This window comes from Callithrix jacchus, chromosome 11 (assembly GCF_049354715.1).
Source record: "Callithrix jacchus isolate 240 chromosome 11, calJac240_pri, whole genome shotgun sequence".
Taxonomy (NCBI): domain Eukaryota; kingdom Metazoa; phylum Chordata; class Mammalia; order Primates; family Cebidae; genus Callithrix; species Callithrix jacchus.
The window spans coordinates 91141958-91165229 of record NC_133512.1 but is presented as its reverse complement, the minus strand read 5'-3'; the positions used below and the strand labels follow the sequence as shown (position 1 = coordinate 91165229).

The 23272-nt window shown below is 50.1% G+C and overlaps 1 protein-coding gene across 3 annotated transcripts in view; it reads left to right on the top strand.

Annotated features, from left to right (window-relative positions):
• The window catches only part of UBE3C (ubiquitin protein ligase E3C), a 202097-nt gene that overhangs the window by 20515 nt on the left and 158310 nt on the right, over positions 1–23272 (top strand). For 2 of the 3 annotated variants that reach the window (XM_078343339.1, XM_078343340.1), the window contains exons 2-3: positions 15315–15439; positions 16860–16901. The gene's annotated coding sequence lies outside the window, so the exon portion shown is untranslated. The remainder of the gene's footprint in view (positions 1–15314; positions 15440–16859; positions 16902–23272) is intronic. The other variant, XM_035254262.3, reaches the window with a different exon arrangement.

Here is a 23272-nt window from a genome sequence, read left to right as displayed (position 1 = left end):
AGGGGGCACCCCAAATCCGAAGCTATCCCCTCCTTCCTTCCTCCCGCGGCTGTCCCGACGCAGCTGCCCATCTGCGGGGTCTCCAGGCTCTGCCCCCTCGTGTGGCCTGGCGGGGCGCTCGGGCTTCCTCCTCCAAGGCCCGGGGCGGCTTCCCCTCCCCGCAGGGCGACCTCACCTCGGCCGGCCGGACAGCGAGGACTTGGCCCTGACTCCGTGAACAGCCCGAGCGCCAGAGGCAGGGGTTCTCGACAGCGGCCTGGAGCCCCTGAGAACAGCCCGCTTTGCAGGGGGCTTTGAAGGCTGCGGAGATCTCATCTTCAAAGCTCTTGGCCATAAGGTGTTTAAAATTCCTGACCCCTGCGGAGAGAACCGACTGGAGAATGGAGCGGGGCAAACACCCAAACATTGGCAATGAGAAAAGGTCCAAACTTACAGAAGCTTCAGCTCTACCGAGCAGTGAGATTGATTTGCTCGCCACTGAAAAAAAAAAAACTGGGCCTGTATTTCCCATATCCATATTTTGTGAGTGTTTTTTCTTAGTATCTTTAAAAATTCTTTTTCATTGTGAGCTTGGAAGAAAACCCTCATAACCTTTCAATGTTGAGATTTCCTATTATTCACTGTGGGAATCAAACAGCTTTGCCAGATTGGAACCGAAATGTCAATTAATTGTCAATTCTTCACATCGAGTAATTGATTAATTGGCACAACGTTCATCTCTAAATCAGTGGTAATAAATTCCTTGGTTTTTAAGCTTGACCTTCAGAGTGCTAACGCGCTTCAGATTGCTGCTTCCCGCGGGAGATGACTGATGAAGCTGCACTCCTCTTCGTTCCTGTCGCTCCTAAACTTTCTGCCTAATTGCGAGTCGCAGGAGTGCCTGGAAGCCGGCCTTGCCCGGACGCCAGGGGAAACCGGGCCACTGCCCCAGCTGCAGTGACTTTCGGCTGACGATTTTTTTTTTCCTGCAAACCTAATCACTTTACCATCACACAGAGTTAATTTAATGGGTGTCCTATTTATCACAAAATTTATGGCTGAACACTGGGAAAGTGTTCTTTTCCCCTTTGTTCATTGGCCAGGCAGAACACGGAGTGAGTGGCGACTGTTTCCTGCCGTTTCTGACGCCTGGTTTCCTAGTGCTGCGCGGTCCCATTTCCGGAGCCCGTGTTCTCCTGGAGCGGTGGCTGCGTTTCCTTAGGTACATGCCGTCAGCCTGACCCCAGAGGGCTTAACGGGGTAACATTTTTATAGGGAAGCTTTGGAAATCACTCTGGTATTCCCTCCTAAACAGGCTTGGCTGGGAACAGTAGCTCACACCTGTAAACCCAGCACTTTGGGAGGCTGAGGTGGGTGGATCATTTGAGCTGAGGAGTTCGAGACAAGCCTGGACAACGTGGCAAAATCCCGTCTCTACTAAAATACAAAAATTATCCAGGCGTGGTGGCATGTGCCTGTAATCCCAGCCACTCGGGAGGCTGAGGCAGGAGAATCGCTTGAACCAGGGAGGCGGAGGTTGCAGTGAGCTGAGATCTCAACACTGCACTCCAGCCTGGGCGACAGAGGGAGACTCTGTCTCAAAAATAAAAAACGATTTTAAAAAATAAACATAGTCTTGTTCAGGAATACGCCTGCTTTTGGTAAAAAATAAATAAGGTAGGCTTGGATGTTTGCTTTTGCAGGACGGGCTCGGGGAAAACTGAGGCGAATCTGCTCCCATGCCTTCAGCCTCTACTGCACCCTCCCGTCCCGGGCCCTCTGTCTTTCCTGATGAGGTATCACATAGCTAAACTGTGCACAGTGCCAGGTCAGGGCTGCTTGTGAATCAGCAAGTCCTCTTGAAGTCCCACAGGTGTCGCCCTGATGCACAGGAGCCTCTGATGGGCAGCCCTGGCCCCTTGCCCACTGCTGTGGCCTCTCGTGTCACACTGCTCCACGGGCACCGTCCACAGGCTGCCTTGGGACTGGAACAGGAGCCCCTCCAGGCAGGAGCAGTTCCATTGTCAGCTTACACCCACCAGGGCTAACCATGAAGAAGCTGCATCATTCAACCAGACTCAGTCATTTAGAATTTCTCTATTTGATTCCTTTTCAATTAGTTGACATAAGCTGGGAACAGTGACTCACGGCTATAATCCCAGCACCTTGGGAGGCTGAGGCAGGAGAATTGCTTCACTCAGGAGTTCAAGACCAGCCTGGACAACACGGCAAAACCCCCATCTCTATTACAAAATACAAAATATTAGCTGGGGCCAGACGCAGTGGCTCATGCCTGTAATCCCAACACTTTGGGAGGCTGAGGTGAGTGGATCACCTGAGGTCAGGAGTCCAAGACCAGCCTGGCCAACATGGTAAAAATCCATCCCTACTAAAATACAAAAAAATTAGCCAGGCAGCCGGGTACGGTGGCTCACGCCTGTAATCCCAGCACTTTGGGAGGCCGAGGCGGGTGGATCATGAGGTCAAGAGATCGAGACCATCCTGGTCAACAAGGTGAAACCCCGTCTCTTCTAAAAATATAAAAATTAGCTGGGCATGGTGGTGTGCGCCTGTAATCCCAGCTACTCAGGAGGCTGAGGCAGGAGAATTGTTTGAACTCAGAAGGCAGAGGTTGCAATGAGCCGAGATCATGCCATTCATTGCACTCCAGCCTGGGTAACAAGAGCGAAACTCCGTCTCAAAAAAACAAAAAAAAAATTAGCCAGGCATGGTGGCTTGTGCCTGTAGTCTCAGCTACTCAGGAGGCTGAGGCAGGAGAATCACTTGAGCCTGGGAGGCAGAGGTTGCAGTGAGCCGAGACTGTGCCACTGTACTCCAGCCTGGGCAACAAAGCTAGACGTCATCTAAAAACACAAAACAAATTAGGTATGGTGGTGCATGCCTATAGTCCCAGCTACTCTGGAGGCTGAGGTGGGAGGATCACCTGAGCCAGGGAGGTCGAGGCTGCAGTGAGCCATAATTGCACCACTGCACTTCAGCCTGGATAATAGAGTGAGACCCTGTCTAAAAAAACAAATTATTTGACATATTTCGATGAACTTTGAATAAGTGTCAAGATAAGCGTAAACACATCAGTAGGTCCACCTGCCTTGCTAACACAAAGCAATGGCCGAGTAACACTTGTGAAGGTGCCCATCATCTAGAAACCCCAGCGGTCTCCTAGGAGCCTGGTGCACTGTCAACGTTAATGAGATCTGTTTCCACTGAGGGAGAGCTCTGCTCTGCTCTGCTCTATGAGCAGCCGCCACCCTTGCCAAGCAGACACTTACACCGTCCGATCTAAAGCTGACAGACAGAGCTAGAACCACCTTCCTCCTGCTGCATCTGGGCAGTCTCAGGAGGTTGTTGAGTGAACATTGTCCGACGTCCAAATACCCAGGTTCTCACCACCCGAGTGCTGGTCACTGTCTGTTTCTGAAAAGTCACACTCACCTCCTGAGCGTGTCCCATTAGCAAAATGAGGACAATGTAGCTTACCTCAGAGGGCTGTTTTTGAAAATTAGATAGTATATGCAGACATGTTGATAAAATGTTGTATTATGAACGTGTTAGGTAGAGTTGCACTATTATGATGTTTCTGGGAGTTCTGGTGGAATTCATGGCTTTATTTTCCGAGAACCTGCAAGTGTGGGGCTGGAAGGCCTGGAGCGCCTGAAACTACCTTGCAGCTCCCTAGAGGGTCAGCTTGGTGGAATGGGCTTGGCCAGGTCACTGCATGATGAGGGTCACCGCCAGGCCCCTAAGGCACTGCTTCCCAGGCCTTATGACTTGTGTGTGGAGTCCAGCCCTCCCTGAATTCGATTCCAGGGGTCCAGGCAGAGAATGTGAAGAGGGAAGTGGGCTGGCTCCAAGAGAGTGGGGTGGGAGGGAGAGAGAGTACGTCTGCCCCTTGTGCCTGCAGAAAGATGATCTTCAGTGTCCATGTCACCTCTGTGGCACCTGTCGCAGGCATCCCATGGGAGGTGGCTGGAGGCAGAGCCTGAACTCCCAACACACTGGCCCTCTGACCTGTAAGAGACGCCAACAGGACCCCAAGTGCAAAGTTCGAATCATGAGTGGATCTTGACATACTAAAAAGTCAACCTTAAATCACATGTAGGGGGCAATTGGGAAAATGTGAGTGTGGGTAGTGACACACTGTGTGATGTTGTTGAACTGCCTGTTGTCTTTGCCGGGACAGTGTGATTGAAGGGATGCAGGACAATGTCCTTGTTTTAGGAGACACCTGCTGGCCAAGGGTTACAGGTGAACAGTCTTGGTGTTGGGCATTGAGTTTCAAATGGTTCAGCAGAAGAAAAAGGGCAGACACACAGCCATACCTACAAATACATGCGTCTGTACCACCACACCTGAACCTACACGTATGTACAAATCCACATACCCATACCTACACATAACAAACCCACTGATATGATTGGATCTGTGTCCCTCCCCAAAAGTCATGTCAAACTGTAATCCCTGATGTTGGAGGAGGGGCCAGTTGGGAGGTGACTGGATCGTGGGAGCAGATTTCTCCCTTGCTGCTGTCTCGATAATGAGTGAGCACTCATGAGATCTGGTTAAGAGTGTGTAGTGCCTCTTCCTTTCCTCTCTCCCTTCTTCTCTTGCCAGGGAAGATATGCCTCCTTCCCCTTCCACCATGATTGTAAATTTCCTGAGGCCTCTCCAGCTGTGCTTCCTGTACAGCCTGTGGAACTGTGAGTCAATTACACCTCTTTTCTTTATAAATTGCCCGGTCTCAGGTAGTTCTTTATAGCAATGCTAGAATGGACTGATACAGAAAATTGGTGCCAGGAAGTGGGCATTGCTATAAAGATACCTGAAAATGTGGAAGTGACCTTGGAACTGGGTACGGGCAGAGGTTGGAACAGTTTGGAGGACTTAGAAGAAGGAAGCTGAGGGAAAGTTTGGGACTTCTTAGAGACTTAAATGCTGACAGTAATATGGAGAATGAAGTCCAAGCTGAGGTCTCAGATGGAGATGGGGAACTTACTAGGAACTAAAGTAAAGGTCACTCCTGCTATGCTTTAGCAAAGAGTCTGGAGGCATTGTGTCCTGCTTGAGCAATCTGTGGAACTTTGAAATTGAGAGTGATGATTTAGAGTATCGGGCAAAATAAATTTCTAAGTAGCCGGCTGGGCACGGTGGCTCACTCCTGTAATCCCAGCACTTTGGGAGTCCAGGGCGGGTGGATCACCTGAGGTCAGGAGCTTATAACCAGGTCAACATGGTAAAACCCCATATCTACTAAAAATACAAAAATTAGCCAGGTGTGGTGGTAGGCACCTGTAATCCCAACTATCTGGGAGACAGAAGCACAAGAATCGCTTGAACCTGGGAGGTGGAGGTTGTAGTGAGCCGAGATTGCACCATTGCACTCCAGCCTGGGTGACAAAGAAAGAAAGAAAAGAAAAGAAATTTCTAAGCAGCAAAGCATTTAAGATGTGGCCTGTCTCCTTCTAACAGCATATGGTCATATCTATGAGCAATATGACCTGAAACTAAAATTTACGTATATTTGTTTATTTTTTGACTCAGAGTTTCATTCTGTCTCCCAGGCTGGAGTGCAGTGGTGCAACCTCAGCTCACTGAAGCCTCTGCCTCCTGGGTTCAAACAATTCTCCTGTCTCAGCCTCCCAAGTAGCTGGGACTATAGGTGTGTGTCACCACACCCGGCTGATTTTCGTATTTGTAGTAGAGACAGGGTTTTGCCATGTTAGCGAAGTTGGTCTCAAACTCCTGACCTCAAGTGATCCACTGGCCTTGGCCTCTCAAAGTGCTGGGATTACAGGTATGAGCCACTACTCCCTCCCTGGAACTTATATTTAAAAGGGAAGCAGAGCTTGACAATTTAGAAAATTTTCAGCCTGACCATGTGGTAGAAAGGAAAAGCCCATTTTCTGGGGAAGAATTCAAGCCAGTTACATAAATTTGCATAATTACAGGGAAGTCAAATGTTAATAGCCAAGACAATAGGGAAAATTCCCTGAAGGCATTTCAGAGACCTCAGCAGCCCCTCCCATCACAGGCTTGGAGTCCTAGGAGGGGAGAATATTTTTGCAGGCCAGGCCCAGAGCCCCACTGCTCTGCTCAACCTTGGAACACTGCTTCCTGTGTCCCAGCCACTCCAGTTCCCCGAGGGGCTAAAAGAACTCCACATATGTCTCAGGATAATGCTCAGAGGGTGCAAGCCACAACGCACAGTGGCTTCCACATGGTGTTAAGCCAGTCGGTTTCCAGAGGACAAGAGTTAAGGCTTGGGAGCCCCTGCCTAGGTTTCATAGGCTGTATGGAAAGCCCTGGATGTCCAAGCAGAAGTCTGCTGCAGGGGTAGAGCCCTCATGGAGAACCTCTACTAGGGCAGTGTGGAAGTGAGGGAATGTATTCTCTTCCTGGGTCCACAACGGGGCATAGTTTCAAAAGCAGGAACTTCCCAGCACCATACCCCCACCCCTCCATCTGGGGTCTTAAAGGTCTTTTTTTAAACTTTGGCGCATGCGGGAAAAATCAAAGATCAATCACTCCATTGGAAGTTTAAAGGAACTCCTTTCATAGGCCCAGAAAACTTAAAGGGGGACGGAATTCCTCCCAGGTTAAAAGTCCCCTTCTTCCACACCTCTTTGTACTCCATGTCTGGATCCCCTTCCATGAACTTCATGGAAGCTGCTCTTTCTCTTTTCTGTTTCTTTCACCTTTTTCTTTCTCTCTGTCTAAATAAATCACTTTCTGCAAAACTCTTTGGGGCCCAATATTTACTTGCAAGCAGACTGTACCTGGCAGGGTCCTCCTTCCTATTCTTGGGTGAGTGAGAGAACAAGGTCCTGGAAGAACATCCTCTTGGGGGAGCTGAGACTCCCCCGCTCCCTGAAATTCATTCACAGAAGAGAAACATGGGGTTGGAGCTCCTATACAGAGTCTCCACTGAGGCACTGCTCAATGGAGCTGTGAGAAGAGGACCACCATCCTACAGACTCCAGAGTGGTAGATCCACTGACAGCTTGTACCATGTACCTGGGCGCTCAACACCAGCTTGTGAGAGCAGCCGTGGGGGCTGTACCCTGCAGAGCCAGAGAGGCAGAGTTGCCCAAGGCCTTGGAAGCTCACCCTTTGAGTCAATGTTGCCTGGATGTGAGACATGGAGGCAAAGGACATTTTTTAGAGCTTTGAAATTTAATGACTGCCCTGCTGGTTTTTGGACTTTCATTGGGCCTACAGCCCCTTTGTTTTGAGCAATTCCTCCCTCTTGGAATGGGAGTATTTAGCCAGTGCCTATACCTCCACTGTTTCTTGGAACTAACTGGTTTTGATTTCACAGGATTGTCGGTAGAAGGAACTTGCCTTGTCTCAGACGAAACTTTGGACTTCTGAGTTAATGCTGGAATGAGTTAAGACTTTGGAGGATGATTGGGAAGGCATGATTGTATTTTGAAATGTGAGAGGGACATGAGATTTGGGAGAGGCCAGTGGCAGAATGATATGGTCTGGATCTGTGTCTCTACCCGAATCTCATGTTGAATCATAATCCGCAATGTTAGAGGTGGGGCCTGGTGGAAGGTGACTGGATCATGGGGATGGATTTCCCCCTTGCTCTTCTCATGAAAGTGAGTGAGTTCTCATGAGATCTGGTTGTTTAAAAGTGTATAGCAGATAAAGTAAAATTAAAAAAAAAGAAAAGTGTGTAGCACTGGCCAGGTGTGTTGGCTCATGCCTGTAATCCCAGCACTTTGGGAAGCCAACGCAGGTGGATAATCTGAGGTCAAGAGTTCGAGACTAGCCTGGCCAACATGGTTAAATCTTGTCTCTACTAAAAATACACAAATTAGCAGGATAGGGTGGCAAGTGCCTGTAATCTCAGCTACTCAGGAGGCTAAGGCATGAGAATTGCTTGAAACCAGGAGGTGGAGGTTGCAGCAAACCAAGATCTTGCCCTGTACTCCAGCCTGGGCAGCAGAGCAAAACTCCACCTCAAAAAACAAACAAAAAGCAGTGTGTAGCACCTCCCACTTTCCTCTCTTCCTCCTGCACTGGCCATGTAAGATGTGCATGCTTCCCCTTCACAGTCCACTGTGATTGTAAGTTTCCTGAGGCCTTCCTGCCATGTGTCCTGTGCAGCCTGCAGAACTGTGAGTCAATTAAACCTTTTTCTTTGTAAATTGCCCAGTCTCAGGTAGGTTTTTTTTTTGAGACAGAGTTTTGCTCTTGTTGCTCAGGCTGGAGTACAATGGCACAATCTTGGCTCACTGCAACCTCCACCTCCCAGGTTCAAGCAACTCCCGTGCCTCAGCCTCCTGAGTAGCTGGGATTACAGGCACGCACCACCACACTCAACTAATTTTGTATTTTTAGTAGAGACGGTTTCATTATGTTGTTCAAGCTGGCCTCAAACTCCTGACCCCAGGTGATCTGTCCACCTTGGCATCCCAAAGTGCTGGGATTATGAGTGTGAGCCACTGTGCCTGGCCTCAGGTGGTTCTTTACAGCAATGCGAGAGTGGACTAAATACCCCCACCCCTATATACAAACATGTCCACACACACACCCCTACATACATACACAGCACACAACCATACCTATGAATATGCATGCCCCCACACACCTACATATATACATACGTGTCCACACACACCCCTACATACATACACGGCACACAAGCATACCTACATATATGCACGCCCACACACACCTACATCTATACATACGTGTTCACACCCCTACATACATGCATGGCACACAACCATACCTATGTATATGTACACCCACACACACCTACATACATATGTGTCCACACCCCTACATACATGCATGGCACACAACCATACCTACGAATATGCACGCCCACACACCTACATATATACATACGTGTTCACACACCCCTACATACATACATGGCACACAACCATACCTATGAATATGCACGCCCACACACACCTACATATATACATACGTGTCCACACACACACCCCTACATACATACACGGCACACAACCATACCTATGAATATGCACACCCACACACCTATATATATACATACGTGTCCACATACACACCCCTACATACACGGCACACAACCATACCTACAGATATGCATGCCCTCACACACCTACATATATACATATGTGTCCACACACACCCCTACATACATACACAGCACACAACCATACCTATGTATATGCAGGCCCACACACCTATATATATACATACGTGTCCACACACACACCTACATACATACACGGCACACAACCATGCCTACATATATGCACGCCCACACACACCTACATATATACATACGTGTCCACACACACCCCTACATACATACACGGCACACAACCATACCTACGAATATGCATGCCCACACACACCTACATATATACATACGTGTCCACACACACACCCCTACATACACGGCACACAACCATACCTACGAATATGCACGCCCACACACACCTACATATATACATACGTGTCCACACACACCCCTACATACATACACGGCACACAACCATACCTACGAATATGCACGCCCACACAAACCTACATATATACATACGTGTCCACACACACCCCTACATACATACACGGCACACAACCATACCTATGTATATGCACGCCCACATGCCTATATATATACATACATGTCCACACACACACCTACATACACGGCACACAACCATGCCTACATGTATGCACGCCCACACACACCTACATATATACATACGTGTCCACACACACCCCTACATACATACACGGCACACAACCATACCTACAGATATGCATGCCCACACACACCTACATATATACACACGTGTTCACACACACACCCCTACATACATACACAGCACACAACCATACCTATGTATATGCACGCCCACACAAACCTACATATATACATATGTGTCCACACACACACCCCTACATACATACATGGCATACAACCATACCTACGAACATGCACGCCCACACACACCTACATATATACATATGTGTCCACACACACACCCCTACATACATACACAGCACACAACCATACCTATGTATATGCATGCCCACACACACCTACATATATACATACGTGTCCACACACACCCCTACATACATACACAGCACACAACCATACCTATGTATATGCACTCCCACACACACCTACATATATACATATGTGTCCACACAAACCCCTACATACATACACGGCACACAACCATGCCTACATATATGCACGCCCACACACACCTACATATATGCACAGCACACACCCACAGCCATATATACACATCCACATGTGCACATCTACATATATACACACATGCCCACAGCTCCATACAGCCACACACCCGCAGCCACACCTACATATGTACACACATCCCCTGTATGCCTCTCTCTATACCCTGCCCCCAGGACTACATACATTTAGCTACATACGACTAGATAGAGGAGAGCCAATGTGGCATCACGTTAACGAGCAGTGGATTCAGGGGCAGCATGTATGGATGATCATTGTACTGTTCTTTAAATTTGCTAGAGATCTGAACATTTTGAAAATAAAAACGAGGTGAATAAAACCCTGTCCGGATATAAGCAAAACACATTTGCGGGTTGCATTTCACCTGCTGCTTACCTAGAGTCAGTTTTGGAACTGGAAGATTCTTTGAAGTTTGATTGAAGCTTTCTTTTTGAGTCTTTCCAGTTGCCTTGACTTTTTAAAAAATATGTATTTGAAAATCAGTAGAGAAATAGTATTTTCTCTAGCTCTTTGCTTTCTTTTTTGTTTGTGGAAGAAAAACTCTGCTTTGACAAAAAGTATCCATATGAAATAGAAATCGATTTTGATGACATGAGTAGAGAATACGGGGGAGAGGCCAACACCTAGTGAGCGAACAGCCTCCTCTGTGGGGAATTTTGGGTGACACGTGGAGAAATGTTACACTCTGCACAAACCAAGTTAGATTGTTTTCAGAAGTCGAGCTTCCACGTAGCATGGGGCTTTTCTCATGTGCTCTCTGCTGTCTCAGCTGGAGTGGCAGAAATACCTAAACACAGAGGAACCTGCATGTGCGCCCCTCACTCTGGCCGGTCACAGGGCATGCTATTGACGGCGAGCACTGCTGGGTCTCCCGAAACTACAAGGCGGTGCTCTCGGTGGGTGTGACGTCGGAGGGCAGCCGGCACCTTCCTGTGTTCTTGCTTTGCATTTTCCTTCATTTCTCTCAGCCGACTTCGCTTTTGTAGCTTCTGCTTAGCAAACCTGGTAATCATGAGGTTGTGATTAATCACTGAATACAGCACTCTGGCAAACAAGACGCTGAAAGGCTGATTTTTCTGGGACGACGAAAGACCATGTGGCATTCAGAAATCTAATTACACACAGGACGGTCACAGATTTTCCTGGCTGAAGATCTGCTAAATTTTTCTGCTCAGGCCACCCACAAGAGGTCTGGCTTGAATGTGCTTCAAAGCTAACGTGAGAACGTTCTAGTCCCGGAGTGACGTGAACAATCCCATGGCTTCCGCCCGACTTCTTTCCATTCGCTGTACCCCCAGAAGGGCTGCCCAGTGAGTCCCCAGTGGCAGGATCTGGTGCCAGGTGGAGAGTGCCACGCTCAAGCTATAGCCTCGCTCACATACAACTGGTCCGTAACTGCTGGTCACGCTGCCGCATAGGGATGGCCAGGGTTTGCTCTGGCTGGCTGATCAGTGGCCCTGGGAAATCTGGGGTAGACAAGTGCAAGCGGTCTGTCCTCCCATGGGAAATTGGAGTCGCGCCCTCGGAGGCCACTTCTGGACTGAAACCACTGTCCTTGGATTTGGTAGGGGAATTTCCACGCGGGCCATGGAAAGGAGCAACAGGGAAGACCGCCTCTGTTTGAAAGGGAGCAGGTCGCAAATCAGTACTGGGGGGAGTGAGGAAGAGGGGAGCAAAGGTCAGAGGCGGGAATGAGGGAAAGATCGGGGAGGCTACGGCCTGCGGATAGGACGGGAAGCATTTAAAACAAAATCCCGCTTTTTACACCTGCAAATATAAAGCTGTCAATTTTCATTAAGCATGAAGCAAATGAAATCTAGATGGTGCCAAATAATTAACGACTTTTAATGACCCTAATAAATTTGGATTTCATCAAAACCATGTTGCTGATCATTGGCACCGGCTAGCTACAGGAATGGGGAGCTGGGAGGGGCCTCGCACCTGTGTAAAACTGGACGCGGCTGACATCTCTCCCAGGTACATCAATTATCATTAAAGAGTAATAAGAATGCCAAGATGGACTGTTTTAGCACTCGGGACGCAGGCCCTTGCATTTAAAATTAAATCCATTAATTGTAACTACTCTACTTTTGTGATCTGCAGGCGGTGCCCAACCTAATTCACTGCTTTGGCAATCACGCGGGTCTTTGTTCATTAAGGATCTTGATTTATTTCTCGAAGGGAAGTCCGCACGTGTGTGCCCAAAATCACACTGATAAAGGGTCATTCGATCATTTTCTTCCAGACAGTTTTAGAAACTGACCGTGAAATAAGTCTCTGGGAGCTGGAGCGGGTTGACTTGCGGAAGGTGTGGGAACAGGGCTTCCAGTGCTCTAGGCAGCCGGGCTCGGGAAAGCCCTAGGAAAGGGCAGCGCTCCCTCTTCCCTGTGTGGCAACAACTTATTTTAAAATAAAAGTTTCTTTTTTTTGAGACGGAGTTTCACTCTTGTTTACCCAGGCTGGAGTGCAATGGCGCGATCTCGGCTCACCGCAACCTCCGCCTCCTGGGCTCAGGCAATTCTCCTGCCTCAGCCTCCTGAGTAGCTGGGATTACAGGCACGCGCCACCATGCCCAGCTAATTTTTTTTGTATTTTTAGTAAAGACGGGGTTTCACCATGTTGACCAGGATGGTCTCAATCTCTTGACCTCGTGATCCACCCGCCTCGGCCTCCCAAAGTGCTGGGATTACAGGCTTGAGCCACCGCGCCCAGCAAAATAAAAGTTTCTTAATGGCACTTGATATTTTTTCTGGCTGTTCCAGGTGGCAGCCTCTTAGATTCATCAGTTTCCATGCTGGCGGGGGCTGGAGGGAGAGAGGAGGAGCTAGCCTCCGATGCCTGCAGGACCCTGGCTGGAGGAGGAGAAGGATTTGAGTAACAGCCCCCAAGGCTGCGCTAGCCCAGAGGCACCTGGGGCAGTCTCGAGGCACCTGTGCTCCCGTGTGGCAGTGGAGACTTGCCCAGGGAGCCTGCCTGGCTGACCAACCCTGCCTCACCCTCCCCCAGGACCACATGGTCAGGGGCGCCTGGCCTGGGCCCCAGACATCACTCTGAGGACTCAGTGCCAACCTCGCAGCCAGCAGGGGCAGGACCAGCCGACTGGGTTTTGGGGACATGGGTGGCCTGGAGAACAATATCTCAGGGGATGCAGGCTGAGACAGGACAGGGGCTGTGCAAGGTGAGACACCCCAGGTAAGGGCGGGGACAGCCTGGGAAGAGCTGCCTCCAGGCTGACACTGTGCTTTCGGGTGGGATCAGTGGACAGCAGCAGAAAGCAGACACAGAGATTCATACAGCTGGACAGGGCAGCTCTATCACCCGTGACCAAGAGAGCGAGCCACCTGCTCTCTGCATTGGGTGTGCTGCCCCCTGATTTTGCCAACTGTGGGCTCACGTGAGTGTTCTCAGGTGAGTGCAGTGAAGGTAGGCGAAGCTGAACACGCTGTTCCGTAGGGTGGGCGTGGTAAATGCAGCTTTGACTTTCCACATTTTAACCTACCGGGGGCTTCCTGGGACCTCGCCTCGGTTGAGGAGCATCTGTAGTTGCCATCTCTTGTCCAGGGTTTTAGGCATCCTAAGGAAGCTTCTGTAAATGGCATATGAGCAGATAATTCTCAGTTCTAGCTCCTGCAGTCCCTCAAAAACATTCTTTTCTTTCCTTCTCTATTTTTGTATTATTTCATCCACTCAAGCACCTATGTGCTCCTACTTCGATCTGGCAGTCTCTAAAGTATTTTAAATAAAAGATATGTGGGCTGGGTGTGGTGGTCCCACCTGGAATCCCAGCACTTTGGGAGGCTGAGGCAGGTGGATCACTCGAGGTCAGGAGTTGGGGGTTGCAGTGAGCCAAGATTGCACCACTGCAACTCCAGCCTGAGCAACAGAGAAAGACTCCATCTCTAAGTACATAAAATAAATAAATAAAAGATATGCTTGTGATAGGCAGAAAATTCCCATGAAGGATGCCACATCCGAACCCCTGCACTCTGGGACTGCATTACCTTAAACAGTAAAAGGGACCTTGCAGATATTATGAAGTCAAGGATTTTGCCAGGGGAGATGATCCTGGGTTACGTGGCGGACCCAATGCCAACCCAGGGTGCCTATGATGGGGAAGCAGGAGGGTCAGCAGAGAAGGTGACTGAAGACAGAGCAGTGGTTGGCCTGCAGTGGTTGCTGGAAGGGGCCACAAGCCAGGGAATGCCGGGCAGGGCAAGAACAGCGCCTCCCTCGATGTCTGCAGAAGGACCTAGCCCTGTGATGCCCAGGGAACCTGCCAGGCCCGCTCAGGCTCAGGTGTGGCTTCAGCCCAGGGAGGCCCATGAGGACTTCTGAGCTCCAGAGCTGTAGAGCATTCGTGTTCTGTTAAGCAATTGAACGGTTGGTCACGTATCACCACAGCCCCAGGGAGCTCACCCATGTAGAGGTTCACCTCCTTCCACTGAATGTGCACTCCAATTAGCAGAATTAGCTGAATGTGTCCAAGTACCCTGAATGTGCACTCCGATTAGCAGTTACAAGCAAGTCATAAAAAGAAGCAGAAGGAGAAAGGGCAGAAGAGGAAGCAGAGGAAGGGAAGAAAGATGGCCCGTGTGGTGGCTCCGCTCACAATGCCAGCACTTTGGGAGGCTGAGGGGGGGATTCCTTGAGGCCAGGAGTTTGAGACCAGCCTGGGCTACTATAGATACTGAGACCCCATCTCTACAAAAAATAATTTAAAAATATTAGCCAGGTGTGGTGGTACCTGTCTGTAGCACCCGGTTCTCAGGAGGCTGAGGTGGGAGGACTGCGTGAGCCCAAGAGGCTAAGACTGCAGTGAGCTATGATGGTGCCACTTCACTCCAGCACCCTGGGTTACACAGCAAGACCCCTCAAAAAGAGCTCCTAAGTTGTTTACCAATAAGTTACATTAAAGTAACATACACTATTGATTGGCTGTACATTGTTCTTTGTGTCACAAACTCCAGGAGCATGAAGACCACGGGCAATGTTGCTGGTCAGTATCAAAATGCCTTTAAACACTTGCCCCCAGGCGTGGGTCCCTGACTGCTCTGAGCCATTTTTCTTTTCCGCTCAGCTATTTTCAGCCAGTAAGTGGATCTCCCACCAGCCCTGTAGGAGGGGATGAGGGGAACCGCCTGCGCAAGATGATGACGGAGAGAGAAGGCTGGCATGCTGACCCCGTCTCACCTGTCCTCACAGGTGGGCTGTCCTCATTAGCTCCTGGGCGTGACCACACCAGCCATGGGAGGGGTTAGTTTATAGTTTAACTTGAAAGCAAGGATGATATAGTCCCTCCCTAAAACTGCTCCCCTTCTTGTGCGGGACTGAAACTGCCTTTGTGAGACTAATGAAAGGCTGCTGGGAGGAGCCTGGGCTCTGCTAACGTGCAGGTGTGCTACACAACAACTTTCTGTAATCTCCTAACACTCGAGTCATGTGGCCAGAGGTCACAAGATTTGTGACTTCCTCAATTGCTCCTAGAGAGAACATCACTCTCCTAAGACCTAAGCTTGGTCCTTTGAGATGTTTTGCAGACTTTTGCATGCTGGCGATGGACTGACCCTGCCCAGACCCGTGACTCATTAACTCAGCTGTGGCCCCACCCAGAGGTGGGCTCAGTGACAAGGACCATTTCCATGCTCCGATGATTTCATCCCAACCAGTCAGCAGCACCCACTCCCTAGCCCTTCTGCCCACCAGATGGCCCATAAAAATTCTAGCCTCTGTGGCCAGGCTCATGCCTGTAATCCCAGCACTTTGGGAGGCTGAGGTGGGAGGATTGCTTGAGCCCAGTAGTTTAAGACCAGCCCTGGTAACATAGCAAGACCATATCTCTTAAAAAAAAAACACCTGGGTCTGGTGGCATGCACCTGTAATCTCAGCTACTCAGGAGGCTGAGGCAGGAGAATCACTTGAACCGGGGAGGTGGAGCTTGCAGTGAGCCGAGATTATTACACTGCACTCCCAACCTGGGTGACGGTCTAAAAAAAAAAAAAAAAAAATCCAGCCTCTGAGTTGTTAGTAAGGATAAGCTCCTTTCCTCCTGCTTGGCACTCCTTCTCTGCTGCTGTAACACTGTCTCAGTGAATTGGTACATGAGGATCTGCAAAGCCTCCCCTGCTGGCCGCCTCTTGGGTTTGTCAAGCCCCCTCATGGCAGCCTCATGGCCATCTGGTGTCAGCACATTCTGAAGAAGCCCCTCCCTGTCTGGCCTCTGTGGGTTGTTTGTCTGTTTGTTTTTTGAGACAGAGTCTTGCTCCATTGCCCAGCTGGTGTGCAGTGGTGCGATCTCAGCTCACTGAAACCTCCACCTCCCAGGTTCAAGCAATTCTCCTGTCTCAGCCTCCCAAGTACCTGGGACTACGGGCACCTGCCGCCATGCCTGGCTAATTTTTGTGTTTTTAGTAGAGATGGGGTTTCACCTTGTTGGTCAGGCTAGCCTCTAACTCCTGACCTCAGGTGATCCACCCACCTAGGCCTCCCAAAGTGCTGGGGTTACAGGCGTGAGCCGCCGTGCCCGACCTATTTTATTGAAAGAAGTGTTGCCTGATTCTAGAATAGCAAAAAAAGCCAATTAAGATCTTCACACTAACTCTGTTGTAATCTTGTCTTTTCACAGGGTTATTCAATTCTTACCCTAGGACTCGAGAGCAACGAACAAGTGAGTCTGAGATTGCCTAGTCGGTTAGTACCCGATCACTTAATCCAAACGATCACAGTGTAGGTGGGCGCCCTCCGTGTGGGTTCCATCATTCTAGACTTTCCACTGTTTTCATTTGAACCCGCCTTTGCAGGGTACTCAGTGTCCTCAGCCGCATCCTCCAATGCTGGTACTTTCAAGTCCAAGAGAGTGAACATTAAATCTTGAAAGTTATTTCAGCCTGTTGTTTGAAGGCTCTGACATCCCTGGGCTGCACCAGCTGCGGGCCAGGGTGCTGGCAGATGCAGGAGATGCTGTGGTGGGCACAGGGAGGGCAGCCGTCACCTGGGGCTTGTTTATGGGCTGCGACACGCCGCTGGTTCTGAGCAGGAAAGCACCACCCGTCTCCGGCTGCTCTACTGCTCAGGACTGTGTGAAAAGCCTCTCAAAGCCATGCTGCTTCGTGGCAGAAGGCTACTCGCATTGCTGTAAGGTGGGTCTGAACAAAGCCCTCGCCGCGTGGGAGAAGCGGGTGGAACTTCCTGGGGCAGCGGCAGCCCCACGGCCTGGAAGCGGCGCACAGGAGGGTAGGGAGCCGGCCATTTGCAGAGCAGAAAACGGCGTGCAATGCTTGTTTTGGTTTATGAATTTCCTCTCCGGGAGCAGGGAACCCTGCTGGGGCCTCTGCCTGGGACTGTGAACGGCGCTGGCCCCTACGAAGATTAGCTTGTCTCGATTTCATTTCGTCTCACAGGCTGAGTATATTTTATGGGTTTTTGTGAAAGGCGTGATTTATGCTTTGAGACTCCTGGAAAAGCTCCTGGCTTTTAAAAATAATCTCTGAAAATGAATTTCTTCTGGGGGTCAGTGACATTGCCTTGTGGCCCAGGAGGGCTCAGGCCTCAACAGCATCACGGTTTGGGTATTTCCCTCTGCCGTCAAAATTCACTGCTTCTTTCAAAATTCGCTTAAAAGAATCAGCTACATCAAATACGTTCGCCTACTTCTCTCTCCCATGCCTGTGGCCCATCCCCCACCCCCGCCCCACCCCCTGCCCAGCACTTACCTGCTTCTCCTCCTAGCAGGCCAGCCATTTGTCGATTGAATTTTCAGGGAGTGTACAAACATCACTCAGGTGGAAGCAGGGGCAGGGCTGTGCTTTGGAACTGAGACCCCTGCTGCTGGCCCCTGGTGACCCGCCACGCGCTCCCTACTCAGGGCTTCTGAGGATGTCTTGGGAGGGGCTGTGCTGTGCTTTGGAACTGAGACCCCTGCTGCTGGCCCCTGGTGACCCACCACGCGCTCCCTACTCAGGGCTTCTGAGGATGTCTTGGGAGAGGCTGGGCTGTGTTTCACTTTGTTCTGCTTCTCATTGAAATGACTCTTCCCCGCTAGCAGTCGCTTAAAAAGATTAAAGATCAATTCACCTCTGGCCAGCCACAGTCTGGGAGGGAAAAGCAAAATCAGTGAGGAGGCCAGCAAGGTGGCTCACCCCTGTAATCCCAGCACTTTGGGAGGCCAAGGTGGGCGGAGAGATTGAGACCAGCCTGGCCAACATGATAAAACCCTGTCTCTATTAAAAATACAAAAATTAGCCGGGCATGATGGCACACCTGGGAAGGCTGGGGCAGGAGAATGGCTTAAACCCGTGAGAAGGAGGTTGCAGTGAGCCGAGGTTGTGCCACTGTATTCCAGCCTGGGCGACAGGGCAAGACTCCCTCTCATGAAAAGGGAACTCGGTGACGTAATAAGAAAGGAGGAGGGCAGGCAGAAGAGCCCTGTGAGCTCTGGCCGCAGGCAGGTGGCGGGTGCTGGGAGGCCCTGTGTGACCCTCCCCGGTCCTGAGGGGAATTGGAGGTAGGGCGGGAAGGAAGGGCTGGGCACTGTGATGAGATGCCTGATGGGAGGCTGCAGGCACGGTGGCCACCAATCTGCTCTTCGGCCTCCTCTCCAATTACTCTCCACATTCCCTCAGGTCCCTTGAGTTTAAAAGTTAATTTTATTGCAATTTTAAGACAGGGTCTCCCTCTGTCGCCCAGGCTGGAGTGCAGTGGCACAATTACAGCTCCCTCCAGCCTCGACCTCCTGGGCTCAGATGATCCTTCCACCTCAGCCTCCTTCATGGGACCACTGGCACTCACCACCACACCAGAGTAATTATTGTATTTTTAGTAGAAACAGCGTTTTGCTATGTTGCCCAGGTTGGTCTCGAACTCCTGGGCTCAAGTGATCTGCCTGCCTCAGCCTCTCAAAGTGCTGGGATTACAGGCATGAGCCACCTCGCCTGACCTAAGAAAATTTTTAAACTTATTTTTATTTTTAATAATGGTGAAATAAACATAACGTAAAATTGACCGTTTTCACGTCTCTAAGTGTCAGGGGCATTAAGCTCATTCATATTGTGCTTTTCTCATTCTCCCCAGCTATGACAAAGCTCTGTCCCCATTCAGCACAGACTCCCACCCCTTCCCCTCAGCCCTTGGCAGCCACCATTCTACATTCTCTGTTAAATTCTTCTTTTTAAAAAAACAAAAAAACAGAGTTTTGCTCTATCGCCCAGGCTGGAGTACAGTGGTACGATCTTGGCTCGCTAAAACCTCCCATCCCAGGTTCAAGCAATTTTTCTGCCCCAGCCTCCTGAGAAACTGGGATTGCAGGTGCCACCACACTGGGCTAATTTTTGTATTTTTATTTAAGACAAGGTTTTGCCATGTTGGCCAGGCAGGTCTCGAACTCCTGACCTCAAGTAATCCACCTGCCTCGGCCTTTCAAAGTGCTGGGATTACAGGAGCCTCTGCGCCCGGCCTGTATTAATTTTACATATATCTTTTTTTCCTTTTTTAACTCCCCATCACCTTCCTGGCAGCAGTTCAGATATTTCACATAAGTAGAATTACACAGTATTGGTCCTTGTGTGACTGGCTCAGTCCTTTTCTGACTTGACGGCATAATTGAAACTGCCCTCACAGGGTTAACCAGAATCGCATGCTGGGTTCTGGGTGGCAACAGAGGTGTCATGAAGCGTTCATCAGGCTGCACCGGGGCTCACTTCGTTGGTGCTGAAATCCCGTAGCCCACGCCCCGGACCACCTGCAGCCGCAGTATTCCCACATAGAGGATGGCAGACGTTGGCGTGATGAGGCCTTTGTTTAAGAATTGCCAAGTTGTTCCTCAGCTCCTGGATTCCAGCAGATGAGCGGACGCCGACCAGTGTGAAGACCCCACGGAGGAACGGAGCCCGCCTGAGAACCCCACAGAGGAACCAAGGAGTCCGCCCGAGAACCCCACAGAGGAACCGAGGAGTCCGCCCGAGAACCCCGCAGAGGAGCGGAGTCCGCCTGAGAATGCAGGTTCTTCCTGTCCCCGTCCTGTGACTTCTCCCCACGCTCCTCCTCCCATCTGGTCTGGTCCCACCTCGGACCACTCCAACCCCCTGAAATCCCTACTGGCCCCCTAAACTCGCCAGGGGCGGATTTGAGGAGTTCTCCCTTCTGCTTGTTCGAAGGCCTTGGGATTAAAACTCCATTGGCTGCAACTCTGGGGGTGGGTGTCTGAGTACTCACTGGCCGTGCCCCGGGCTGGGGGCCAATTACAGTCGCAGAGTGTCCTCAGGGCTCATCCATCATTGCCAGCTGTGTCGGGAGTCCCTTCCTCAGATTGAATAATATTCCAAACTTCTTTGACTTTTTCAACCCACAATTTGTTGGGGTTTTTTTGAGTCTTGCTCTGCAGCCCAGGCTGGAGTGCAGTGGCGCTATGTTGGCTCACGGCAACCTGGGCCTTCTGGGTTCAAGTGATTCTCCTGCCTCACCCCCATCCCAAGTAGCTGGGATTACAAGCATCTGCTATGATGCCTGGCTAATTTCTGTATTTTTAGTTGAGACAAGGTTTTGCCATGTTGGCTAGGCTGGTCTGAAACTCCTGAGCGCAGGTGATCTGCCCACCTTGTCCTCCCAAAGTGCTGGGATTACAGGCCTGAGCCACCACGACCAGCCTCATAATTTGTTCACTTGCTTTTGATTGGAAGAAGACAGGTGAAGCTCTTCTCAGATTGTGAGTCAGGCCAGGCACAGTGGCTCACACCTATAATCCCAGCACTTTGGGAGGCCGAGGCAGGTGCATCACGAGTTCAAGACCAACCTGGCCAAGATGGTGAAACCCCGTCTCTACTAAAAGTACAAAAATTAGCCAGGCGTGGTGGTAGGCGCCTGTAATCCCAGCTACTTGGGAGGCTGAGGCAGGAGAACTGCCTGAACCCGGGAGGTGGAGGCTACAGTGAGCCGAGATCGTGCCACTGCACTCCAGCCTGGACGACAGAGCAAGACTCTGTCTCAAAAAAAAACAAAAAACAAAAACAAAAAAACACAGGTTGTGAGTCAAATCTTGCCCCATGCTGCTTAAACCCTCCTGTGGCTTCCTTGTGAAGGTAGGATAGGCCCAAGCCCCAGCCCATCTTCCTGGCTGCCTCTCTCTAGGCAGCCCCAGGCGGGTGCTGGGATCCCGGCTCTTCACCCGGTGCCTTGAAGGGGCCGAGGCTGCTTTGCCGCTGGCCGTCCCGCCTGGCTGTTCCTGGGCCCTAAATACTTTCTTCAAACTCTCGTCATTTGGGTCTTATGGAAGAAAAGAGGGAAACTGTAAAACAGTTGAAATTTACGTTGAGTCAAATAAGCGTGACCATGGCCTGAGGGAGGCTCTCAGGAGCTCCTGAGAACACGTGGGCGAGGTGGTCGGGCTACAGCTGGGTTTTATGTTTTAGGGAGACATAGGCCATCCATCGGTGCATGTGAGATGTGCATTGGTTCAGTCCGGAAAGGCGGGACAGCCGGTAGTGGTGGGTGGGGGCTCCGGGTCACAGGTCATAGATGGATTCAAAGATTTTCTGATTGGTGATCAGTTGACAGAGTTAAGTCTTATCTAAAGACCTGAATGACTAGAAAGGAATGTCTGGGTGAAGATAAGGGGTTGATAAGGTTTTGGCTGTGTCCCCGTTCAAATGTCAGCTTCAATTGTGTCTCCCAGAACTCCCACCTGTTGTGGGAGGGACCTGGGGAGGTAATTGAATCGTGGCACCTGGCCTTTCCTGTGCTGTTCCTGTGATGGAGAATAAGTTTCAAGAGACCTGCTGCGTTTCTCAGGATTTTCCCTTTTGCTTCTTCCTCATTCTCTCTTGCTGCTGCCATGTAAGAAGCACCTTTCACCCTCCGCCATGAGTAAGGTCTCCCCAGCCATGTGGAACTGTAAATCCAATTAAACCTCCTTTTCTTTTCTTTTTTTATTTTTATTTTTATGAGATGGAGTCTCCCACCGTCATCTGGGCTGGAGTGCAGTGGCACAATCTCAGCTAATTGCAACCTCCACCTTCCGGGTTTAAGCAATTCTCCTGCCTCAGCCTCCCAAGTAGCTGGAATTATAGACATGTACCACCAGGCCCATCTAATTTTTTTTTGTTTAATAGAGACAAGGTTTTACCATGTTGGCCAGGCTGGTCTTGAACTCCTGACCTCAAGTGATCTACCCGCCTCAGCCTCCCAAAGTACTGGGATTACAGGCTTGAGCCACCGTGCCTGCCTGCCTTTTTTTTTTTTTTTTTCTTAGAGTCAGGATTTTGCTGTGTCATCCAGGCTGTGATGTGAAACCACCTTTGCAAAATTATGACAGTAGGAGAAGCCTGCCACAGCTGACTCCATCTTGCATCTAAGCTCTAAGCTGTCTTCACTCATTCCTGGGTATAGGCCAAGCTGGCCTTGGGAGGAATTAGTTATAGTTTAACTGGAAAGTGAGGATAATAACACCCCTCCCTAAAGCTAAATCCCTCCTTGCCCAGGGACCCAAAACTGCATTTGTAAGACTAAGGAAAGCCGGTGAGATTAGGGTTGTGGAAGGGACCTGAATTCTGCCAAAATGTACATATACTTTCTATAATCTCTTCCTGTTCGAGTCATGTGGCCAGAGGTGACAGGATCTGTGACATGCTGAAGTGCTCCTAGAGATAACATCACTCTTATAGAACCTAAGATTGGCTTTTTGAGATTTTTTTTTTTAGATTTTTGGCAATGGACTGATCCCATCCAGACTCGTGACTCAGTCCGTCCTGGGGCCCCCCAAGGGGACTTGCATGAAGAGTGTTTTCCACACACCTATGATTTCATCCACAACCAATCCGCAGCACCACTCCCTAGGCCCCTGCCCACCAAATTGTCCCTAAAACCCTCAGCTTTGAGTTCTTGGGGAGACCGAGTTGAGAAGTAACTCTGTCTCCCCCATGGGCAGCCTCCCAACAATTCTTTCTTACTGCAATGCTGTGGTCCGGTGAGTTGGTTTGGTTTATGCAGCAGGTGGGAAGAACCCGTCAGACAAGGACAACGGTCTTCTCTTCCTCTGGAGGGAAGCTG